The 22,496-nt window shown below is 39.9% G+C and overlaps 1 long non-coding RNA gene across 1 annotated transcript in view; it reads left to right on the plus strand.

Moving 5' to 3' along the window:
* Nucleotides 1-13,650, plus strand: part of LOC135280510 (uncharacterized) — an 84,178-nt gene extending 70,528 nt beyond the window's left edge. Inside the window, exon 22 of the long non-coding RNA XR_010347409.1 lies at nt 12-13,650. This is a non-coding gene — a long non-coding RNA (uncharacterized LOC135280510). The remainder of the gene's footprint in view (nt 1-11) is intronic.
* The last annotated feature ends 8,846 nt before the right edge of the window (nt 13,651-22,496 follow it).

The raw sequence follows: 22,496 nt of genomic DNA on the forward strand, positions 1-22,496 counted from the left end.
GTTATTTTCAGATTCTCACAGTTCCTCTATTATACAGCAATATTAGCAAGTATCCGCTCTGGACTGCAGCTATGTCTGAATTTCCAGTTCTTGAGAACTTTCCTGCATCTTCACAAGAAATGAAGAGAGCATATTTATTAGAGCAATCTTCTATTAGCCCCCCTCAAAAGCCTGTGCCTGGAGCCTTGTCCATTTTAATACATGCAGCAAAAAGTGCAAAGCTGAAACCTATTCATCTTTATTCTCTGAACTGTGGCAAAGTTTACTAAGTGGACACAAGTTCAGGAAGGAATCCTCCTCCTGCAGCAAACCTTCTCCCCAGAACATCCCCAGTCCTGCAGAAGCTCACACCTGGACCCGAGCTGTCCATCTTCCACACATGCATTCATCTTCCAGAAACATCCTTAGGCATCCTGTGGGCTCTGCTCTGCCTTAAACCTCACATTAGCATCATCGAGGGAAAATATAAATTTAAACTGACACAGACTTGCTTGTCTCTTCCTTTGTGTTTAAACACAGATGGTTGCTTTTGTTGTGCCGCCGCATTTCAGCCAATGCAAGCAGCAAAGTACTTAGCTGGAATATATATCTCTTTTCTTTTCCAAACATTCACAGGGTTGGGGTTTTTTTTTGTGGTGGTTTTTTTTTTTTTTTTGGTAGGTGAAGTATCATTCTTCAGAATATATACAATGTTTTCATGCATCTTAATCTAATCCATTAGTCCTTGTAATTTATTGTTAACTGCTTGGATGTAGGGGCCATGACAGCTTTGAGTAAAGCATTTAAGCAGGCATCTGTTTTGTATAAATTATAAGAACCTTGGTCACACAAGGTTTCAGACAGAGACAAAGGTCTTTTACCAGCATCTGTAGCCCTGGGGAGAGTAATTTTTTTAGTCTTTCTTTTTTACTGTAAGAAGCTTTGGATCTTGGAAACAGTAAAACTATCTGCAGACTTGCATTTACTTTTGTATTTGGTATTGTTAACAGCTCCAAGGCACGAGTAACATGATTGGCATGGGGTTTGGGAGCTGGAAAACACTTTGTTAGTTTCAAATCAGTTCCTTGGAGGCTAAAGCCCTGATTAACTATAAGTGGAGTGGATTTTTTTAATCTGACTGCTGCAGTATTTTATGTCTGGTCATTTAGGCTTATTTCTGTAAATACTTCAATAAGCCTGAATCAATTCCTTCAGTGTGTCCCTTTGTCTCCTGCCATCAGACATAGTATGGTGTCATGACATAAGTAAGCAGAATAGCAGGATCAAGGAAAAGATACCTTGTGCCACTGAGCAAGGAACTTATTTGTGAAGAGGAAAGCAAAAACAAATTCTTAATATTATCCTAATATATCCAAAAGCCCTTTCTCTCCTCTTTTGATTTCCCTTCTGGTTTTTGCCTGGCTATGAGATGTCTGAAAGGATAGCAAGATTTTGCTGGGGATACACAGATGACTAAAGGTCTGCTGTACAAATACTCTTGTTGCCTTCTCACCTGTGCTGCTTAGATTAATTTGGCTCTGTCCTGAAGGTTTCTGCATTGCACATTTCCTAACTAAACAAGAAGTCTGCTGGAGTAAACTAACTGAAGCAGAGTACTCTGCATCTCACTTTGGCACCATCATTCCATGCCACAGACACACGGTTCAGAGTTAATAAGAGTGCCATGTAAGGGATGCCACTCACCCAGGTGAAATGCAATGCAGTGGGGGACAAGCCTGGTGAGTGGTTTTCCTCCTCAAAAGTAGCTTGGAGATGTGGCTTCACTCTCCTTAGTACCTCTGGCTGCACAAAGGCAGAGCTGTGAAGGTGATGGGATCACAGCAAATCTACCCGAGTGCAGAGCTTTGGTTTAATTTTTTTTTTTATATCAATGGCTGGTCTCAGCTCTAATTAACCTACTCCCCTATCAGTCCATTCCCTCCCCACATGCTGTCTTTTCCCCTTCCTCCCTGTGATCTCCATTTCACTGCAGAGATGGCCTGGCAAAGAGACATTATTCTATTTAGAAGCTGAGCACCTCACTAGGGGTGACAGGCCTGTTTTTAGGTCATTTATCTAATTGCTCTTTGCAGATAAGAATTAATTAGCCCGATTATTTTTCTTAGTTTTTGGATGGGTTCCCCACCTGGAGAGAAGAAATTCCTCCATGTCAGTGATTAATTGCTGAGCCAGAAGCTTTCTGCCTTGCATTTGTAATAAATGCCGACTAGTTCTTTAGGTCGCATTAGGAACCAGGCAGATTGTGGTTAAAATGCACGGGATAATAAAGCATTTCTACAAACAAGATCACTGCCATTAGATTTTGATTAAATATTTTAATTTATCTGGAGGTTGAGGGACTGCGGGAATCAAAAGGTTTAAGGTCTCCTATTCCCAGCACTTTCTGATGAGAGTTGCCCTATAGCCCTTTGATCTAAACCAGATGAACCTCATGGCAATGCTTCAGCTCAGGATTTGGCACAGCTGGTTTGTCTCATACTGGTCTGAATGCTCCTAGGGCCGTGAGTGCTCAGCCAGCTCAACTCGCTTGTGATAACATTTTGTGAACTACAGGAGTCTGATCGAGCTGAGGGAGGAAAGGTTAAGATTTGTGTGTGAAATTATGGCAGGCTTATATCCAGCTGTGTTTAACACAGTAGAAATTATTTCATTTCCCCTTTTCCTTCCCCCTTTTTCCCCCTTCACCTTCTCCTTCCCTTTTTCCTTTCCCCTTCCCTTCCTCCTCCATTTCCCTTTTCTTTTTTGTTTCCATCCCCCTTTTTCACCTTTTTATTTCCATAAGAATTCTGAGCATTAAGCCCAAAGAAAAATCTATTTTTTCTGCAGGGCCAACTAAAGAAAAACAGTGGCCTCGATTCACAAGCTGGTCAGCCTAGGACAGGTCTCTTTTCCAGGATTATAGAGCAAGCCAGACAGTATGATCTCCTGTGCCCTTAAAACCTGATTTCTGACCTAGAAAGTTCATGGAAGAAAATTGGAGTCTTGCCATCTATTTTGTCGTGCTTGTGAACTGTTTGAAGCCCCTGATGTCCCAATAGGAGAAATTAATTGCTGGTGTTAGAGCAGCTTCTCTGATCACAAAAGACGTGGAACTGCCTATGCTGTGGTGATGGTTGCTGCCTCGGAGAGAGGAGGGTTGGGAAGGCACAGGGATGAGATCCTGGGTCTGAGTCCCTCTGTCTCACAGCTGAGAGGTGTTAGGAGGGCAGTATCAGGGCACCAAATACCTTGGCTGTGTTTGTTGTCCGGGAAAAAAAAAGTAAATCTTCCTCTTGCAAAACATTTACATTGGAGAGAAGTAAATTAGGGCCCCTGTGTGGATTTTGTTAGTGGGCAGTTATTTTTCTGGGGATTTTGTTTGTTTGTTTTTTAATGGAAAGGGGAAAAAAAATGAGAAAACCTGAAAACGACAATTTTTTCTCCTGACAAGTGGGCTGAAGACAGACGAGGAGAACTGATATTTCTCTAATGTATAGGAACAATATTGCATTGTGAAAAGTAACTTTCCATGGAACTTCGTTCGATTCTTACTCAACCATAGTATTTTGAGAATACCATTCCCAGCTGTGATTTAAAGACAGAAAAATCTAGTGTTACACTGATGGTTAGTCAAAAATCAATGCCTAAAAATTGCTCCTAACTTCAACTTTGTGCTATGGGACTACGAGAGTTATTTTGGCTTTGAGTATTGAGTAAAGCTCATGTGTATCAGAGATAGTTGATATTTTTCACTACCTACAAAACTATCAAAATTATTTTATCTTTTGGTAAATTGAAGTTTTATTCTGGTCACCATTGCTGCCTGTATTTCATAACTAGACAGAAATACACATGCAAGACAGAGCACCTATTTTTTTTCCTTACCAGATACCCAAGCAGAGTCAGATACTTGAATTCAGTGGGAGTCGAGGTGCTAAATGCTATTTTTGATCTTAGCAATTGGACCCTATTTTAACTAATACATTACATAATAATTTGGGAATAAAAACAACATCTCCCCATGTCACTGGGAAAATACATTCCAACCCAGTTTTCGGATGTAGAAATGGAGTCCCTGTGAGTCTGAGATTTTTCCTTAATGCCACAAAATGTGTCACTGGAAAAACTTCACACAAAACCTTAGCAATATCTGCTCTTGTTCTAAGCCCACACCAAACCATTTAATTTAAGTAAGATTTACCTCCCCCACCTGCAATGCCATTTCTGGCACTGTACATGAGGAAATTTAACAATATCGAGTGGCCTGAGTTATGATAATGAAAGATGGTTGCTAAGAAAAAGCATGATGATAGCCAAGAAATTAATATTACAGAGATGAAAATCTTCTTATAGACCCAAAATAATAGATGTTCTGTATCAATATATGACTAATCAGCACTCAAGGATTTATCTTTCAAATTACAGAACGTGGTGGAGACATTTAATGCAATATGGTCTCCCTTCAGAGAGATACAGTATGTGACTAAATATCTCCAGTGAGTAATATTCACACTTACTCAAGTACTGTAAATATATCCCTGATAAATCTGGAGAGCAAATTCTTGTAAATTCTTGTTTAACACTGCAAGGAAGCTTAATAACTTTCCAATCTATCAACATGTTTTAATTTCCTACTGTGCAGTTTCTAACTGAAACAAGGCATTTAACAGAAGAGATTCGAAACTAATGGATAATGGACTGTCATGTTCTAAAAAACCTTGGTACCAAATGTGACACTGAATTGTGTGGGTTTGGGCAGGACATTTCCAAATGGGAACGTTTCATTGCTGCTATGCCTAATTATGCATGCATTTTAATGTAAAATTAAATGCATGTGCAATGTGCAGATTAAAATAAGAAAAAAATCCTCTCTACTAATAAGTGGGAATGGCTAAGAACCTGATGGAGGGTTGCAGCCAGGTGGCTACATCAGCCAGTGACACGTGTACCTACATGTGCTTCCCGAGGTCCAGGCTAGCAGAACACCCAGTAAAAATCATGCCACACTTAACAAAACCAACCTATTTTTAAGTGGGATTTAATAACGTTAACCTACATGTATTTTACAGGTTTTGGAGGGGTGCAGACTGGATGATTAGTAAACCCAGTTTATGTAATGTTTCAAGCCCCTAGTTTTGGCTTTTTTTGCCCCTCTTAATTTTAAGCAGGTACCTCAAAAAATTAAGTCCAACAAAATTATTGAGATACACAGCCATCAGGCTGGGCTTTTTTGGGGGGGTAGAAGAATCAGTCTAATTTCTGTATCCTCTTTTCTGAAAAAGCAGACCCTGAACTCAGGGTGGATGGCTGTTACAATAGTGTGCCCATAAGTTCATGTTGGTCAGAGGTGAGCCAGGGAATTTTTGTTGTCTTGGGCTTGAAGGGAAGCACGTTTCAGAGTGAACATGCATTCTCTGGGACATCATCAGGATAGGGTTCATCTCCCTTAAAGCATATTTCTACACCTCTGCCATGAAAGCAGAAGAATTTCCAGTCAGACCCTTGAAATTACTGGGCCATGGGCCTTGTGACGCTGTGAGGAGCAGTAAGGAAATCAGCACTGCTCTGTGGAACCTGGTGCTGGCAGCCACACCACCCAAAATCTGAGCTGTCTGGTAGCTTCAGGTATTGCTCCAGGGAGAAAATTCAGAAGTAATCAGAGCTGTGATAGAGAGATACCTGAATCATAACTGCTACTTTTGAGTGTTACATGGATCAGTCTTTACCAATAAGCTGAAATTACCTCAGACTTTTTATTTATAGGTTGTAATTGTCTTTAACGAAGTAAAATTTTTTTCCCCAAACATTGGGACATTTTCTAGGCAGAGATTTGCTATGGACCTTTACATGAGCAAATGCAGCAATACCTGTATACTGGTTTATAAAATGTGCAAGGTTTTTTTAAAAAAATATAAATTATTCAGTTATTATGATGCTGATGCTGCTGCTACTGTGTATATAAACGTTTCCAGTCCCAGAATGGGCATAAAATACTTACTCTGAATAGCAAACATGAAAGAAAACAACTGAGCTGAGAATTAATGATTCACTATTTCCTTTTTTTTTTTTCCAGCTCTGGGGGTCTCTACAAAAGAAACAGCTTCCTACAAGTGATAATGTTAAATCTTCTTGTTCTTCCTACTTGCCTTTTTCCTCTCTGGGGTCTTTAAAAAACTTACTTCAAGCATTTGAAAAACTTCCCTAATTTTTCCTATAGTCCTCCAAACCAAGCTTCCATGGCTAGTGGAAGATGTTTTAATCTCCTGCTATGTGACAGAACTATCCAGTATTCTCTGTAAAATTGATCATATGTGATTTTTCTTCTCTCTTTTTTAAATTTTCTGCCCAAAAATATTATACGGGGAAATAAACACAGAAAACCAAGTACTCAAAGCATTACCAGAGACCTGCAATAGGCCAAGGAACGAAATTATTATTTTCTGACCCCCTCAAGCCACCTTTTGCCTAACACAGTGCAAAGAAACAAGGAGTACAGAAAAGTACCTCTTTTTTGTCTGTTATTCATGTGATGAGGAACATGAAAACAATTCACAGTAGTCTTTTAAATGTGAATATTATCAATATCAGCACTTCCATTTGAATAATACATTCCCAGACATCTCTTGTTATGATTCACAACTGTCTGGTGTGATCGAGCCTCTGGTAACTCTCTCAAAAGTTCTTGAGACTTGTATTTATTTCCATCATTTCAGGACACTCTTTGTAAAGATGAATATCTTTTAATACCTCTTGCCTGGGTGCAAGGGGTGACCCTGATTTTTGCAAAACCTCATTTTGCAAAACACACGCTGAGTATATTAAGGCCCTGATGAGATAGAGCGCTGGCTAGAGAAACCTTCAAACATTACTTTTTTTCTCCTCCATAAAGTGGAAAACTCTAAATGATATTGTTGATTAGATACAGCATATTGGTAAAGGTCTTGCTAGTTCTCCTGAGTGTGTCTGCTTGACTTCTAAATTCACAGCACTAAAATGTTTTCATTCCCTTTCCCTTCACTCCCCACTTAATCCTTAAGCATTTTCACCTTAATCCAGAAGTTTTCAAATGCCCTGACAAACCAGCTAAATGTAAAGAAATAGCTGCTTCTCTTAGCTTTTTTTCCTGTCAATCATTTAAAACCCAGTGTAATGTGTGATGAGGATGACTCAGTTTGTAGAAAAGCAGCAACTTAGCAGTTGGCTAATGTTTTGTGAGCTGCTCAGCTTAAGCAGATGGAATACTTGTATTTCATATCTCAGCCCCATCCCTGATTACGGTTTTTTAGCAGTCCCAGGTACTAACTACCTCAGCATCAGAAGAGATTGGTGGCAGGCTGGTGTTCACAGCTTACTTGTGATTCTGGAAGGTTTTCTTATTATATGCAATAGTTCTGTCAGACAGGTGTGGGAGGGATGCATTTGTGCTTTGGGGAATAGCAGGTAAATTTATGCAGCTTTAAAGGACTGGCAGATTTAGCTGCCTACATATGATTTAAGGGCTGGATCCCAAACCCATTAAAATTAATGGGAGTTTTTCATTGACTTAGTTGGCTTTGGATTAGCTCCTAAGTGAATTTCCAGTAGAAGGTAAAATCCCAGCCAAAAAAGCTGCTGATTTCTTGGCACCCTTGTCTCCTTTTAGTGAGCAGTGGCAGAGCTAAAACTTCCAGAGCTGCCCAGTGGAGTTATTCTGACAAACTCAACCTTTACTTGCAGAGAATTTTATCCCTTACCTGGTACTCCCAGAATATTTGAATAAAAACATTGAAAAAATAGTAATGTAGACTTTATGTAAATAAGTTTGCCTCTCTTGCCTTAGAATAGAGAATTGCTGCACCATGTTGGACCTAAGAGTTGTATAGACCTGTATGCTCTCTGGATTTAGATATAAGCAGATATCCTGGGAACAATGCAAGCATATTTTTCTAAACTTCTGTGCTGTTTTTCAGAAAAAAATCCCCATGGCCCAGAAACTCCTTAAACAAAAGCTCTCTATGCATTGAATAGCTCTCAATGTGTTTTTCTTCCATTAATTTCCCCATAGATTGTTTTTGAAGTTATACAACCACCCCTAAATATTTTTGCAAGGAATTTGCAAGTTGCCTTTGTGCTACAAAGACAGAAGTCTTGTTCCTTTTGAATATACCCCGTGCTAGTTTCCTTTGATGACTTTTAAATCTTGCATTACTAGAGACAGTGAACATTCATTATCTATTTGCCATTTCCAGGCCAGTCAGTATGTTAAAGACCTATCTCTGACCTCCTTATCCCTCTTCTAGGTTGTTCTTTTACAAGATAAAAAGTCTTGATCTATTTAGCGTAACTTAGAAACTATACTGTAACTTTTCCTAACCTCAAATAATTCAGGACCTGCAATTAAATTTTGTGGTCAGCTTGGATTCAATCACTATGTTCAGCTTACTGGGCACAATGATATTTGTTCTGACTTTTTTTTAAATACCAAAATTAGTCTGACTCCAGCTCCCTCATGAGATATTGCAGGGGGAGATAGGCGTGGGCAGGGGATCTGTATTTGGAGGATTCCTGACATTGCATTAGTTAATAATGAGGGACATATTAGTATTCTTAAAGTTCCTATCGTCTCTATGCTTCATACAGAGCTGTAAAATAAAACAGCCATAGCCATTAATATGCTAATGTTATATGCTATGACCATGTTGCTGTCTCTCTTGAGTATCTCCCCAGTCTTCCTATCTCTTTCCACATCATATTAACACTCCCTGGGTGAAATCCTGACCCTGTTGAAGTCAATGGCAAAACTCCCATTGACTTCACTAGAGGCAGGATTATCTCCTCTGAGGAGCTTTATGGCTTCACTCCTGACTGCTTTGCTGTTTTCACATCCTACTGTATCCCCTATTTGCTCTCCCTCTTTTCTGATAAATGCTCACCCTCTTGCTATCATTTATTTTGGTCTTGCACTCCTGGTTCTGCACCTTTTTGAAATGAGTCTGCCAGCGTGGAAAAGTCTTCCTCTGCTCTGCCTGCCCATTGACTCCCTCCTCCTGCTATCAGATCCTGCTAAAATTTTGTATGCTAATCTTTCCCTGCTAGCCACTGCATTCTCCTCTCCTTTCCCTGCATCCCATCACGATATAGTATATACTAACACTAAGAATAGGTGAAAATTGCCTGTCTGCCTCCTCAGATGACTTCAGACAAGGTTTTCATATGCAAGACATCTATAGCAAGGGAAATGCTTCCCAGGCATTTTTTCCTCTCGTTTTTCCACCTTGTATTCAGTGCTTGCTTTAGATAGACCTGTAATATTAATTCCTTGCTGTCCAGCCTTATATTTTTAATTTAATTTTATTACAGTTATGCACAGTTATAGAAAAAATAAATTACCCTAAAATTAGCATGCTGAATAGGCTAAAGGAGTATTTAGAAATGAGCAGAGAACAATGCTCTCTAGATAATTTATCATGCAGGCAAGAAGAAAGAGTTGCCTGACTAAGGACTTCAGACTCTCCATGAATATATAGTGTAATCAGTAAAGAGTTTGCATGATCAAGTACTAACCAGAAAAAATTTGAAATACAAAGTTCATTTAAATCAATAGAAAGCCTCCCATTGTCTTGGCTAAAGGCCTAAAGAAGGATTTCAGGATTTGACCCATTGCATCAGATTGCAAAGAAACCTTGTAATGCATTGTGGGGTTTTTTATTTTATTTTTATATAAGTACATAGGCTGAGCAGCTTTATACTGTTGACTTTGTATAGTTATAAGCCTAAGCTGAAAGATCCGAGAAACTATTAATACCCTCCAGAGAAATATCATCTTGCAATAGTGAGTATGGATCCCTCTTGTTGACCTAGTTTATATCTACAGAATCAACCTACACAATTCCTTTCACCAGCTGCTCTGTGGCTTAGGGAGATGGGGTGTTAATTAATGAGACATTTGTTGAAATTTATAAGGGCTTTTCCTATCCAGGTTAGACATAAATTATGAAGGCTCTGGCAAAGTGGGCAGAATATTGTTGACTGTAACTGTTCTGCTTATTTTAGCCAGTACTAGAGAAAATAGGTCTTCAAAGAACAATTTATGTGCAGGAGCAAGCTTGATGAGAAAAAGAGAAGAACATTTTAAAGAAAAAAAAAGTCGCAGTATGAAATGATTTGTTTTTCTTATTCACTGTATGATTACTTTTTGAAATTTCTATTTTCAGTACAGCCTTTTAGTCCCTGATTTGTTAGGAAAAAATAATCATATGGTGATGAAACTGTGATCTGTTTGAAATGCATATGATGTCATACAAAATTCACTATTATCTCCTACTTGGATTTTAGAGATAAATATATTGGAATTGCACACACAGAGAAAAAATTAGATAGATTTTCTTTGATTATGTGTAGTCTCCATTTTAATGTTAATTTCTAACAAATATTCTAGCTTGGGAATTTAACAGCAGACGTGTTGGTAGAAATAGATTCTTTCAAGTGAGTGTTAGAATACAGTGGTTTTCTTAATAATGAAAAGCAAATTTCCATTTCTGAATCATAAGCATTGTCATCGTCAAGCTAATTCAAAGCCTGACATTTTATCAGTCAGGAAAAGAAACATGTTACATGCATTTAATTAATATCTCCCTCTGAGGGTTCGAACACGCGCAGGAGTCTATAATAGTTGTTCATTTAGGAGCCTTTCAGTTCAAGCAGTAGATCCAGATCTGGAGGTCCCTGTTCCCATTCACCCTCAACCCTTTTCATTTCTTATGACATGTGCAAGATTATGTGCCAATGGAGCAGACATTTTGCAATAAAATGTATTTTCATCAGAAAATGCTGATTCACTAAAAGCAGAATGTTACATGGAAACATATTGCTTTTGATATGCTTCTGAGAAAATACAAGTGGGGTCTGCTGATTGTTTCTGTTTTTTCCATTGAGGTTGCTTTTTTCCTTTTGAAGAAAATTTTATTTTGAAGAAAATTTTATTTCATTTTGAAACTATAAAAATAAAAATCCATCCACTTTTTATTTTACTTTCTTCCTGGTTTTTCTCCAGAATTTCTTGCAAAATCACATCTTTTTGGTTCAAAACAGTTTTGTTCATGAGCACCAAGCACAGTAAACCCACAAAGCATTCTCAATATAAGAACCCAAATTGAGTCACCAGATAATTCTAAAAGCTAAGAACTGCTACAAACTGAAAGAAAAGAGCTGAATCCATCAAACAAATATCTTTCTGAATTACCACTATGGCAAATTCCGGCAGGAGCAGCTTTCTTTCATGGTTACTTAACCGTTAGGGAAAAAAACCCACAGTCTATGTCCTGAAGATAATGGTTCAGCCTCAGAAGACATTTCATGAGCTACTGCAAATCTTATTTTCCTGAGGGTTATCAAAGGCTCAGAAACCAAAAAGACCTGGTGCTCAAATTGTTTAGATCATCCTTTTCTCTTCTCCCTGTGACTGTGCTTGCCCAGGAGCCATGTGAGCTCCTTGCTAGTTGTGATCTGTGGGGCAATCAAAGAAGCCATTTCATGTTCCTCCTCAGTCACTGGGCCTCCTGATCTCTTATCAATTACCTGTCAAAAGAGGTGGGTGTTCTTCTTCATTAACACATTGCAGTGTGGTAATTAACAACCAGATAGCACAGGGCTTAGAAAGTGGCCTCTCTTGACCACTTGTTCAATAAATATTGACATAAGTACCAGTAAAAGTATGTCATATGGGTCTTTGCTAAAAACAACAAGCAAGAAAAGAGTAGGAAAGCAAACAAAATGTATCATAACTTGTTTTTTGAAGAAACCTCCACCAGGTTTTAGCAGCAAATGGGAGCAATTTGGGCATTATTCAAGCCCAAGTTGCCTTGTTTTTTGTTTCTCTCCTGACTGAAGATGTGCCCCCCTCCCCCTGCTTTTTGGGTGGGGGGCAGAAAGGGGAGGTTACCTTCCCGTTGAAATAAACCAGCAAGAACTTTGTCAAGGAATGAACTCTTACTGTAACCCACACCTCATTTGTCACCCTGATGGGCTGAGGAAAAGTGACATTTACAAACTGAGAATGAAAGTACATCCATTTCACCAGTCTGACACCCTGATATAATAACTATTTACCTTGAGAAAGAGGGACTGAGATTTCCGATTCTTGTGAATCTTCTCACTTTGGCACTTATTTTCTCACTCTGTCAAACAGCCCCAGATTAATGGAACAATTTGTTCAACAAATCATATTAGCAGAAAGCGCACAGGGTAAAGAGAAGGAGGCGGGGGAGCAGGAAATTTTTACTCATTCATAGCAGTGGTATCTCTGCAAATAAAAATGTAGTTATGCCTGACATTTACAGAGGTACAATGTGAAAGGGAAAAAGTGTAATGACTTTGGGCAGTTGAGAGATCACTTTGCAAGAACAGTAGTGCTCAAAAGGGAATAAGATAAAGTTACACATAACATCTAGATTGAGCTTCTTTCTGGAACATATTTGTCAAACACAGCAGGATCCGTCTGTGTTTAAAAAAGAGTTTTCCATTAAAATTAAGCACCGTGTGCTTTCCTAACTATAAAGAAATGCTGCCTTACAGTCTGCATTTCAGAAATGTTAGGTAAAGAATTAAAGTCAGTTGGAGCCATAGAGTGAATGCTATGAATCCTTCTCGATGGATTGATAATGTCTAAGGGACTGATATAAACCCTACCTAAGCCACCAGAAGATTTTCCATTGTCTTCACAGGACAAATTGGGCACAGAACAATCAGAAACCCAACTATTCTTCTGCATTTACTCCTGGTTTACACTTCATAGCCAGACAAACAAGGTTCCTTCTATTTCCCTATACACAGATAGCTCCTACCATGGAGTCAAGACAATGGAAGAATGCAACAACAGTTTTTCCAGCTTTACAGGGGCCCAGGTATAAGTATAATCAATTCTAGAAAATTATCATTGGGTAAATGTTTTGGTTAGGAATTGCAAATGCGTTAAGACCGTATTGATGAGTAATTCACTGGGCAGCAAACCATACTTTTTCCTCTCAGCTCTTTAACCCAGAGCTCCTTGCAAAACTGTGTCGGTATTTATAGCATATACAGAGTGGATTATCTTTAAAAAGTGTTTCTTTTTAAGTCTGAGCAGCCTGTTTCTGCTAGCCATGAAAATATACAGAGCAATGCAGCATCATCCCCCTGCATGCACACTCACACACTTATAAACACATTTTAAGAGGATACTCTAAGTTTTCCATCACATTAATTTATTTCTGTTAGCTTGGTACAGCAGCACTGTACCCTATTCTCCAATGAAAATTGACGCTCCCTTGTTCCACGTTTCTTTATGCCATGACCTTGGGTGTCAAGAGAAAATATTGCTTTGCATCCTTGTGTTGCTTGAGTCCTGCTTCTCTCTTTATAGCTTATTACTTGGCACACTTCAGAGCCTATGTACTGCAATGAGATATGCACTGTACAGCAGGTAACGTTTGGAATACTTCAGGCTACAGAGATAAGGAGAACTGACTCTGTTGTGCACATAATATTGTGCCCCAAATTCAGGAATTTAAATGAATGGTTCAAAGGTTTATGGTGGCAAATTGTTAGTTTCTTAATAAAAGGAAATCAGCCTTCTACATGACTGAAAAAAAAAAAAAGCTGAACACACAAAATCATTACTTATTAATTCAACTGGGTTTTACCCATGACAGTGAATGAGATGCATACACAATTTGGTAAGGATCTGGGCAAAGGGAATCTGGCACAATTAATGCAGTTGGGATTTCCAGCAGCACCACAGAGAGCAGAATCCATCCTCTTCAAAATACAGTGCGGGGAAGGGTCACTGGTGACATTTCCTGAGCAAGCACAGCAAAAGAACTAAAACTAACCTGATTTTAAGTGGCTCAACCTCTTCAACCTATTTCAGTAAATGGAGAGCTTCTGAGAAAGCCTTGCCCCAGTCCACCCACCCCACAATGACCAAGGCCCAGACATTAGGTAGGCTGGTTCTCTGCTGACCTTTCTCCTCCCTTTTCCCACTCACACATGATTTTACTCTTTATTGATTTTGTGAATTCCTGAAATGCCCTGTTCTTGATGGCTCTGAGGACAAAAACACTGCAGTCCACTGTGGCTGGAACAGTGACAAAGGGTGAAGGCAGCAGAGACTTGGCTGCTCTTCCGTGGCCATCTCCAACCTAAGACACACATGAGTAACAACATTATTAGTTAAGAACAAAAGAGGCCTTGTACACTTTAAGGTTTACACCTCACTGATCCTTCTGGATACTTCCCGGTTCCATGGAAAGCAAATTACAGCACAAGGACTCGGCTGCAAGGAGAACTTGGCATGTGCCATGCTCAGATGGCAGGTTCTCCTGCCAGTCTGCAACCCCCAAGGTAAACAGAGATCAGTCCCAGCCTGGAAGGAGGAGTTTCTGGGTATTTTGTTGGTTCTTGTTTTATTTAGTTTTGTTTTTTAATTACAATCTCTTCTTTCATTTTATTATGCTACCACAAGGGGAGAAATAAAATCTGGTTTTGTATCTTGAGCATTCCAAAAAGTATTGGATTTTTTGGTCACATTTGAAATTTTGTGGATGGAGACTGTGAACAGTTTTATTATATAGATACTGAATCAATCTTCTGGTGCAAGCTAGTCTTCCTTATAGAAGCAGAAAATAAGGTGAAAGGAGGTGCCAAGGTGGCTATATTTGAAATATGCTACACTGAGGCTAAAACTAAAACAAAAATAAAAAGCAAAACAGCCCTCCCTCTCCAGAGAATCTGAAAAGAAAGAAACACAAAGCACTGATTGTTGGTCTGTCCTTCCCAAAACATCTATGTTTGCCAACATATTAGTATTCCAGAAGCAAATGCTCTCATTTTTCCCAGCTGGGGAGTCTCCATCTCTCCAGGCCTGTTCACTCCCATTAAGTCACAGATGTAAAGATGGACTAGAGATGTTTGACACGTTTTTCTAATTTTCTAGAAATTACTAGCAAGCACAAGGACCCTATTTTAGAAATGGGCTCCACAGCAGAGGTCAGTTTGAAGGTGTATTAACAGTGAGGGATTCTCCAAGAGATGGTGTCCTAAATGTAAAAGAAAAAAAAAATTTAAAATTTAATCTGAAAAACTAAAATCCACAAGCTATGTGTGTGTAGCACTTTCTTTGTGAAGAGTAAATCATGTATTTTAATTTTGACCTCTTTGAATATTTCACATTTTCATTGTCATGGCAACTGCTGTTTTTCTTTTAGAAATATCAGCAATTCAAACCGTAATTCCCTTCCTCTTTCTGGTTTCTCCATATCCCTGGATTATTTGTCCCAAAAGAACTCCAGTAAATTGTCTGTGATCCAACTGTAACAATCAGCTGAGGCAGTGGGTACATGGGCACAAATGCCTAATGGGATACTAGAGTAATTCTCCAAGTCAGAGATGGATTTTGGCAGCAGCCAGGATTTCTCCAGGTGCAATCACGGCTGTTTGAGTTGGATTTTCTCTGTAAGCAACAGCACAGCCCAATTCTTTGCTTTGTGTATGAACCCCAGTGCCAAGGTTATGTATATATGTATATATGTATATATGCATAATAATCCTCAAAACATAAAACACCAGGAAAAGAAATTAAACCAATGTCCTATATTAAATACCGTATTAAATTCTAAGTTCATAATTGGGCCTTATGGGGCTTAATCTTCATGGACTGTTGCTGAAGGAGCACTCAGGTCCATCAGCAGAAGTTGTGTTAATCGGACCTTACTCTGGAATTCTATTTTACAGAGCATGTGGGCTAAAGGCTCCTCTCGCACATCACTCATAAGCATTTGGAGCGCAGCTTTAACTCCCAAATAGAAATATTAGTCCTTGTGTCATGTGAGATGGTTTGGGTCATGTGGGAGTGCAATATCCTGAAAGCTGACCTCTGCCCAGAGCTGCAAACCTACTTGTGTATAGCCAAGAGGAGAATTTTGTAAACTGGAAAATAGAACATTTAAAAGTGTATCTCTTGTAGTGAAAAATGTAGCAGATTAATAAGAAATATGAGTAGCATTCTGCTTCTTTAGTGACTCCTTATTCATAATAATTAATTAGATATGGAGAAAACAGGTCCATGAGTACAGGATTTAATAAAGCCTAATGAAGATTTTTAGTGGAGACATGTCTCGTAGTTGGGTTCACTCCGTTTCTTTAAGGTGAAAACACTGACAGCAGTTATTTCTCCAGGAATCTTTTCCTGGTCTAGGGACATTCATAATGCCTCTCTCCTGTGTAAATTATCTGATGTCTAATGGTGACAGACGCGTACACACATACACAGACTGTGATTGCATAAGCCTGGTTTCCTGAGTAAACCATGCTGAAAGAACCCATCAAGAATGCTAATCAGAATTTGAGACCTTCAAATACCATATGAAGTAACACAGCTACTGCTTGTCATGCAAAGTTGCAAAACATCTATACATAGGTCTCATATAGGTGTGCATATATTTATGTATGTATCTATATCTGCAGAGTTTCCATGTGCTAGAAACTCCCTTCTTCAGGCAGCACATTATTGGTTTTGTTGCCTGTGCAACTGTGAATGAGTATTAATTTGAGATGACTCAGTTTGCTGCATGATTCATCCCAAATGTGAAAGGGGGCAGACTGAGTGGAATCTCATTTCCCCATAATACAGTCTGGGGTAAATGGGCCCTGGACACCCACGTATTTAGAAATCTGACATACCTGTGAAACTTTTTTTTTTTCAGCCCTATGATGAATATGGAGACACCAGTGTGAGTTTTATACACTCTGCTCATCAGGCCAATGTATAGAAACTCGCTGAGCTGAGACATAAATATGGTCTAATCATCAAATGTGGATTCAGGTCTCCCCTGCTGAGCAGGTAACAGTCTAAAGTGTTTAAACTGATACCTGCCCAGCATGTGGTATCTTAATCAGCATCACATTCCTGCACTTCCTCCCTCAATTTGGTCTACAGAGACAATGACCTCAGGAAGACAATTTTATTTTAGTGTTCAGATTTGTCTATATGAATATATTTTTAACTCATGCGCTGCCTGGTGGATGAGCTTTGTGTCCTCTGTGAAAAAGAAAAGGTCACCCGTATGTAGGAAATTATAAAGAGGTCATCAGATGGAAGGTGGAAAATTGAAAACCTTAATGAGCAGTTTAAGAGATGTCATTTTTTTTCCAATTTTTACAATTTTAGACCAAGCTCAGAAGGTGGGCTGACATGGAACAAGTTCCAGACAGGAGCAGCTCATCCCTGAAGATGTCATCTCCCCATCCCTCACACAGGCAGAGACACAGTGTCTGGAGTCTTCCAACACCTGCCATCATCCTTCTTTCTGGGCAGCTCCAGCCAGAAGGGAAAATTTGCTTTTTCTGCTTCTGTTCAATTTCTTCTGGGCACAGAGAGGGTGTGTATGAACTTTAAAAAAAATAAGTGCAGTGGTTGCTTTTTAAATTCTAGCCCTGTTTATTGTGATTATGGACACATTTCCTCCAAGGAGGCCTGGTGTCCGATTGCCCAGAGGGAGGGCCAAACTCCCTGAAAACCACAGAATTCATATCTGTCTGAAACAACCTATTTGCATCCCAGATTATGGACAGGCTGTCAGATTGGGAAGGACTGTGAAAGCTTCGACACCCGACTGCAACCTTGAACATCCGTCATCCACACCTCTCCCTGGAGGCTGGCATTTCCCAGCACATTCCCTTGCTCCTGTCCAGCGAGCTGCTTGGTCCCTGCCCTTCCCTCAAACCACAGTTGGAGACACCCAGTGTCCTCTTCCAGCTAGGAGAGGTCCTGGAAGAGCACAGCGAGCCTCTCAGGCGCCTTGGCCTTATTTCCCACTTTCACCGCCGCGGCAGAGCCGGGTGGCAGCCGAAGCAACAGCAACAGCAGCAGCAGGAGCGCTTATCTCCAGCTCCCAGCACTTCCCCCGGCGTGCGTGTGGGAGCCGGCGTGCCACGGCCTTGCAGCGTCAGGGGGAGAAGCGCGGCCGGGCCAACAGGAAGGCTCCCTCGCCGCGCGCCGCATGCCCGGGCCTGCAATCGGGCGGCTGCAGGGATTTCCCGTCCCTTCCGCCCGGGCGGCTGCAAGGCCGCGCCATCTCTTCCTGCGAGGCCGGCGAAGCGTCGGCAGCGCCCGCTGGGCCTCAGGAAGCCGCCGGCCATGAGCGAGTGGCGGCGGGCGGGCAGGCGGGGGCGAGGAGGTGACACTGGCCAAAACCCATTTGTTTGGTGGCCGCCACGCCGACACGCGCTAGCCGGGCCGGAGGAAAACAAAAGCGGGATGTCTGCTTCAAAAAAGGCAGGAAATGGAGCAGCACGGGGGACGGAGAGACCTATTGGGACTGGGCTGGGGCTTCTCTCTTAACCTATTGTTTCATTATATATTAAAAAAGAAAAAAAAAAAAAGAAAAAAGAGAGAAAAAAAAGGAAAATAAATTGAACACATCCTGTGACCTCTTATCAAGCCATCGGGAAGAAAAACAAACAGCTCATTCATCTAAAGGCTCTGGGTGTTTTTGATGTGACTGCTGGACTTGTTAAATCTGTCAGGCCAGGCAGGCACAGAGGGGTCGGGACCGGCACTGTCCTTTTGCTTTTTATGACTTTTGGGCCAGGCAGGAGCTGTTTGTTTGCCAGGGTTTCTATAAACAGCATTAGGCATTTCCCAGCTGGCTCTGGCCCCCAGGGCCTCTGCTCCCTGTGTGCAGGAAGTCTTTCATTCCCCTCTTATCTGCAAACCAGAAGATTTTGATGGCTGATGGTTCTGCTTCACATCCCCTCCCTTTTTTTCTGGCCATGCACCTATAATTTTCCACTTCTCTTCTTCCAAAGAATGTGACATTTGAGGGATTTGAGCCACTGCTTTATTGAGCTCTCACCTATGATATTATTATTCTTTTTAATTATACTTTTATGACTTCTGTACTCATGAAGAAGTGGCCTTATGCTCTAAAGTGCTTCAAATCTGACCTAGCAAAACCTCAGTGAGTCCTGGTTCACAAAACATCCACATAAACTTGTTTACATCATGCCTATAAAAAAGCTGTATTCACTTCTGAGATCTTTGGCTAAGCTGTTAGATTTTTAAAACCAGGGAGGGTCATCAGGTCACCTATGCTAAGCGGCTTTATAATTCCAGTCTTAGTATTTCACTCCTTTCCCACTGTAGTGGGGCTAATAAATCATTTTGTGCTAAATAATATCTTTTAGAAAGGCATCCACTCCTGATTTGAAGGCTTCAAGAAGTGCAGAACCCACTAGCTCCACTAGGAACCTGGGTAATTCAACTTAAACAAAAGAAAAAAAAAACCTTAAAATATCTTTTGAGTAGAAACTAGAATGCTGCTCTGACTCGTGATGCAATGCTGTGAACAGGGTCTTTTCACAGTTAAGTGAAGTGAATAACTTAAAGAATATAGTAAGGAGTGATATTATACATTATCTGATTCAACCAACTTAAGCTTAGAGAAAACTGGAATTGCTAGAGATAGATACTTTTTTTTTTTTTTTTTTTTTTTTTTTTTTTTTTTTTTTTTTTTTGTGGTGTGCAGCCTGGCTGGTTGCTTGCACTGGCCTTACTTGAAGTCTCTCTAATAATGGCCATAGAAAGGGAATGGCACAAGGATTATTGAAATTTCAGTGGAGGTCCTTTGAGTATAAATGTGAAAATTGTGACTCCAGCAGCTTGGAGGAAGGGAAATTGTCCATCTCAGAAGTCTTTCATGAGAAAGGACAATGTCTTTTTTACTACTATATGTCTGAGAGGAAAGTCAGGAATTCTCAACAATTTTACTCCTTGGCATGTTCCAGATGGGTGATAGGAATTTGGGCTGTGCTGGCTTGGTCCAACACCAGAAAATCCCACAAACATAATATCTCCATGCCAGAGCCAGCCCACTGAATAATTAAAACATCAGCAGGTGCCTGCAAAAAATTGCACAAGTGTAGACTCTCTTGGTGCCATCGCAGATTTAAAATTTTCAGCAGAGATAACAATTACCACAGCAAATTTAAATAAACATTACAAATACATAACTGAGAACTGGACCATGACACAATTTGGATAGTTTCTTTAGGTGCATCACTACTACTGGTTGTTTCATTTTCTAGAAAGCAGGACATGGTAAAGTGCAATGATATATCATTGTGAAACTGTTTGGAAGCTCACTTGACCTTTCAATCTTGGTACTTTCCATATTAATCCCATGCTGCATGAATTATAAGAGGGAAGATAAATATTTAGTTTCTTGCTGTTCTGAACAAAGTCCCACAATGTTTTCTTTGCTGGCTGGAGCAATTCAGAGCAACCAGGAAGGAGGCAGGCAGCCTGGTTGTCTTCCCAGGATACTGGTAACACAGACTGCACATCTAATTGCAAAAACAGAGAGTAAGGAATGGAATTGCAGGCAGGGTTTTTTTTTCACATTTTCAGAGAGACATAAATACAAGGGAGTGGAGGAAGAAAGGGAAGTAGAAGACTAAGGAAAACTACTTTATTCAATTCACTGACACTATGGTACCTAAATTTGCTGTTGATTTATGGAAAAGCTTTCAAAGCCCCCTCCCTCAAATTAATATTCAGTACAAATTACTCTCAGAGGCTTTGAACATTTCCCCACCAAGTACTTCAGGAAAGAAAAACTAAATGATCCTTCCAAATCAAAACATACAGCTCAGAATCTGATTTTTCTTTTTTTCTCTGAATTATCAGCCTAAATTAAGACTGTTTGGTATGAAAATTTTGCCCAGAGGATTTAGATATATGTAAGCAATTTTCCTCTTATTCCCACCACAGTGTTGGAGTCAAAAGCTTTTCAAGAACTTTTTAAAGTTGTCCAGTAGGTCTAATGGTTAACTTAAAACAATTGCCCTGAGTAACATCAGTGCTTTTTTTAACTAATTTATACTTGGCTATCTTCAGTGAGCTAAATCTGTGTACTCAAGTCTCTTGCAAGTTCCCATGAAGTTTAGCTTCAGTTTTTGGCTTTAGCAGAAGAAGATATTGCACAGTGCAGGGACTGTGAGTTAAATCACTATTGCAGATGATTGTAGATCTACAAGGGAAGAGGTCAAGGGTGGATCTTTATATATAATGTTGGTATCACTTGTGAAACCGGAGGGACAAGTTAAAGCAGAAGTGAGAAAGTTGGGAGACAGCTGATTAAAAACTGATAACTTGTATTTCTAAGAAGTTTGAAACTGTTTAATTGTCTCTAGGTTTGGGGGGTTTTTTTCTGATCTTGCTGGCAACTTGAACAGCTGATGTCATAGGCTTCTTAGTTTCCAGATTCTAAAAAATATTGGGACACATCAAATAAGCAATCAATTTTTGTATGGAGCAGACTTAGAATTTGTAAGGTGTGTTCAGCTCAGTTTTCTGGCCTCTTGCAGACTGTCCATTTTACTAAATCCACAATATACTGATGGTCCTGAGGCAAAAAGGATTCCCAGAGCCTTTAGAGGGAGTCCTATACAAAGAGTAAGTGTGAAACTCTTGAAGTCTATCTTATCCCCTCATCGAGTGTTAATGGGATTTGTATTGATTCATTGATGGGAGATTACACTCCTTAGTGCCTTTGTCATTAATACTTATTGGTAAAATGTACAACATGTGGAAGGTCAATATCTCATCCATATCTTTCCTTTTTTTTTCTAATTTGGTTTCTAGTAGTTGGAAAAGGGGCTCTGAGATAACAGACAAGTGCAACAGGGGTTATTAAAGAGGCCCCAGCTACCAGCAGCCAAGAGGAAATCTTCAAACACTGATTTTCACAAACAGATTGACTTCACTTCTTCCTATACATACAGTACCAGAATGATTAAAAAAAAAAAAAGTTAGACAAATATTTATACATATGGCTAATGAGAACACCTGGCATAGCAGGCAAAAAAGCTAATGGGGAAGAGATGGAATGGATGTGGATCTCACGGTGTGTATTGCATCCCAAGCAGCTTGTTTTCTCCACTGATGTCTCCTTCAAAGAGCCTTTTACTCCAGAGTATGCTGGAGCTGCTGCCCTTGAAAGCAGTTGGGTTCCCACTCTACCTCAGGGCAAAAGCAAAAGACCCCCCTTTGGAGGAGGGATCCTTAAAACCTCCAGGTGACAGTGCCTTTGCGGGATTTTGAGTAGGCTGGTGATGGCATTTGGACAGAGACATTTGTCTCCTAGGACCTGGGCTGGCACCACCAATTTATCTCATGCTGACCACAAAACAACCATCACCTGATAAAGACTTTCATTTATTGCCAGTGACTGGTGAACCTCTGGAGGTTTGCTTGGGACAAATACCAATTCAGCTGCCAAACCTTATCTGAACTATCTGAACCTCTGGTGTCTAAAAGAATTGGGCTGGAAATCTCATCAGATAAGGATTTACTCTGTGATTGACTCTAGTTATTGCATCCAGATGGGTTAGAATTACTGACATAACTGCCCCTTTCACTTGGTATTTGGTGTATCCAGTTCTGGCTCAGAACATGGCAAAAAAGTTTAATTGACCAAAAAATAGATGCATATTTTACATTG

This window comes from Passer domesticus, chromosome 14, assembly GCF_036417665.1.
Source record: "Passer domesticus isolate bPasDom1 chromosome 14, bPasDom1.hap1, whole genome shotgun sequence".
In the NCBI taxonomy this organism is placed as follows: domain Eukaryota; kingdom Metazoa; phylum Chordata; class Aves; order Passeriformes; family Passeridae; genus Passer; species Passer domesticus.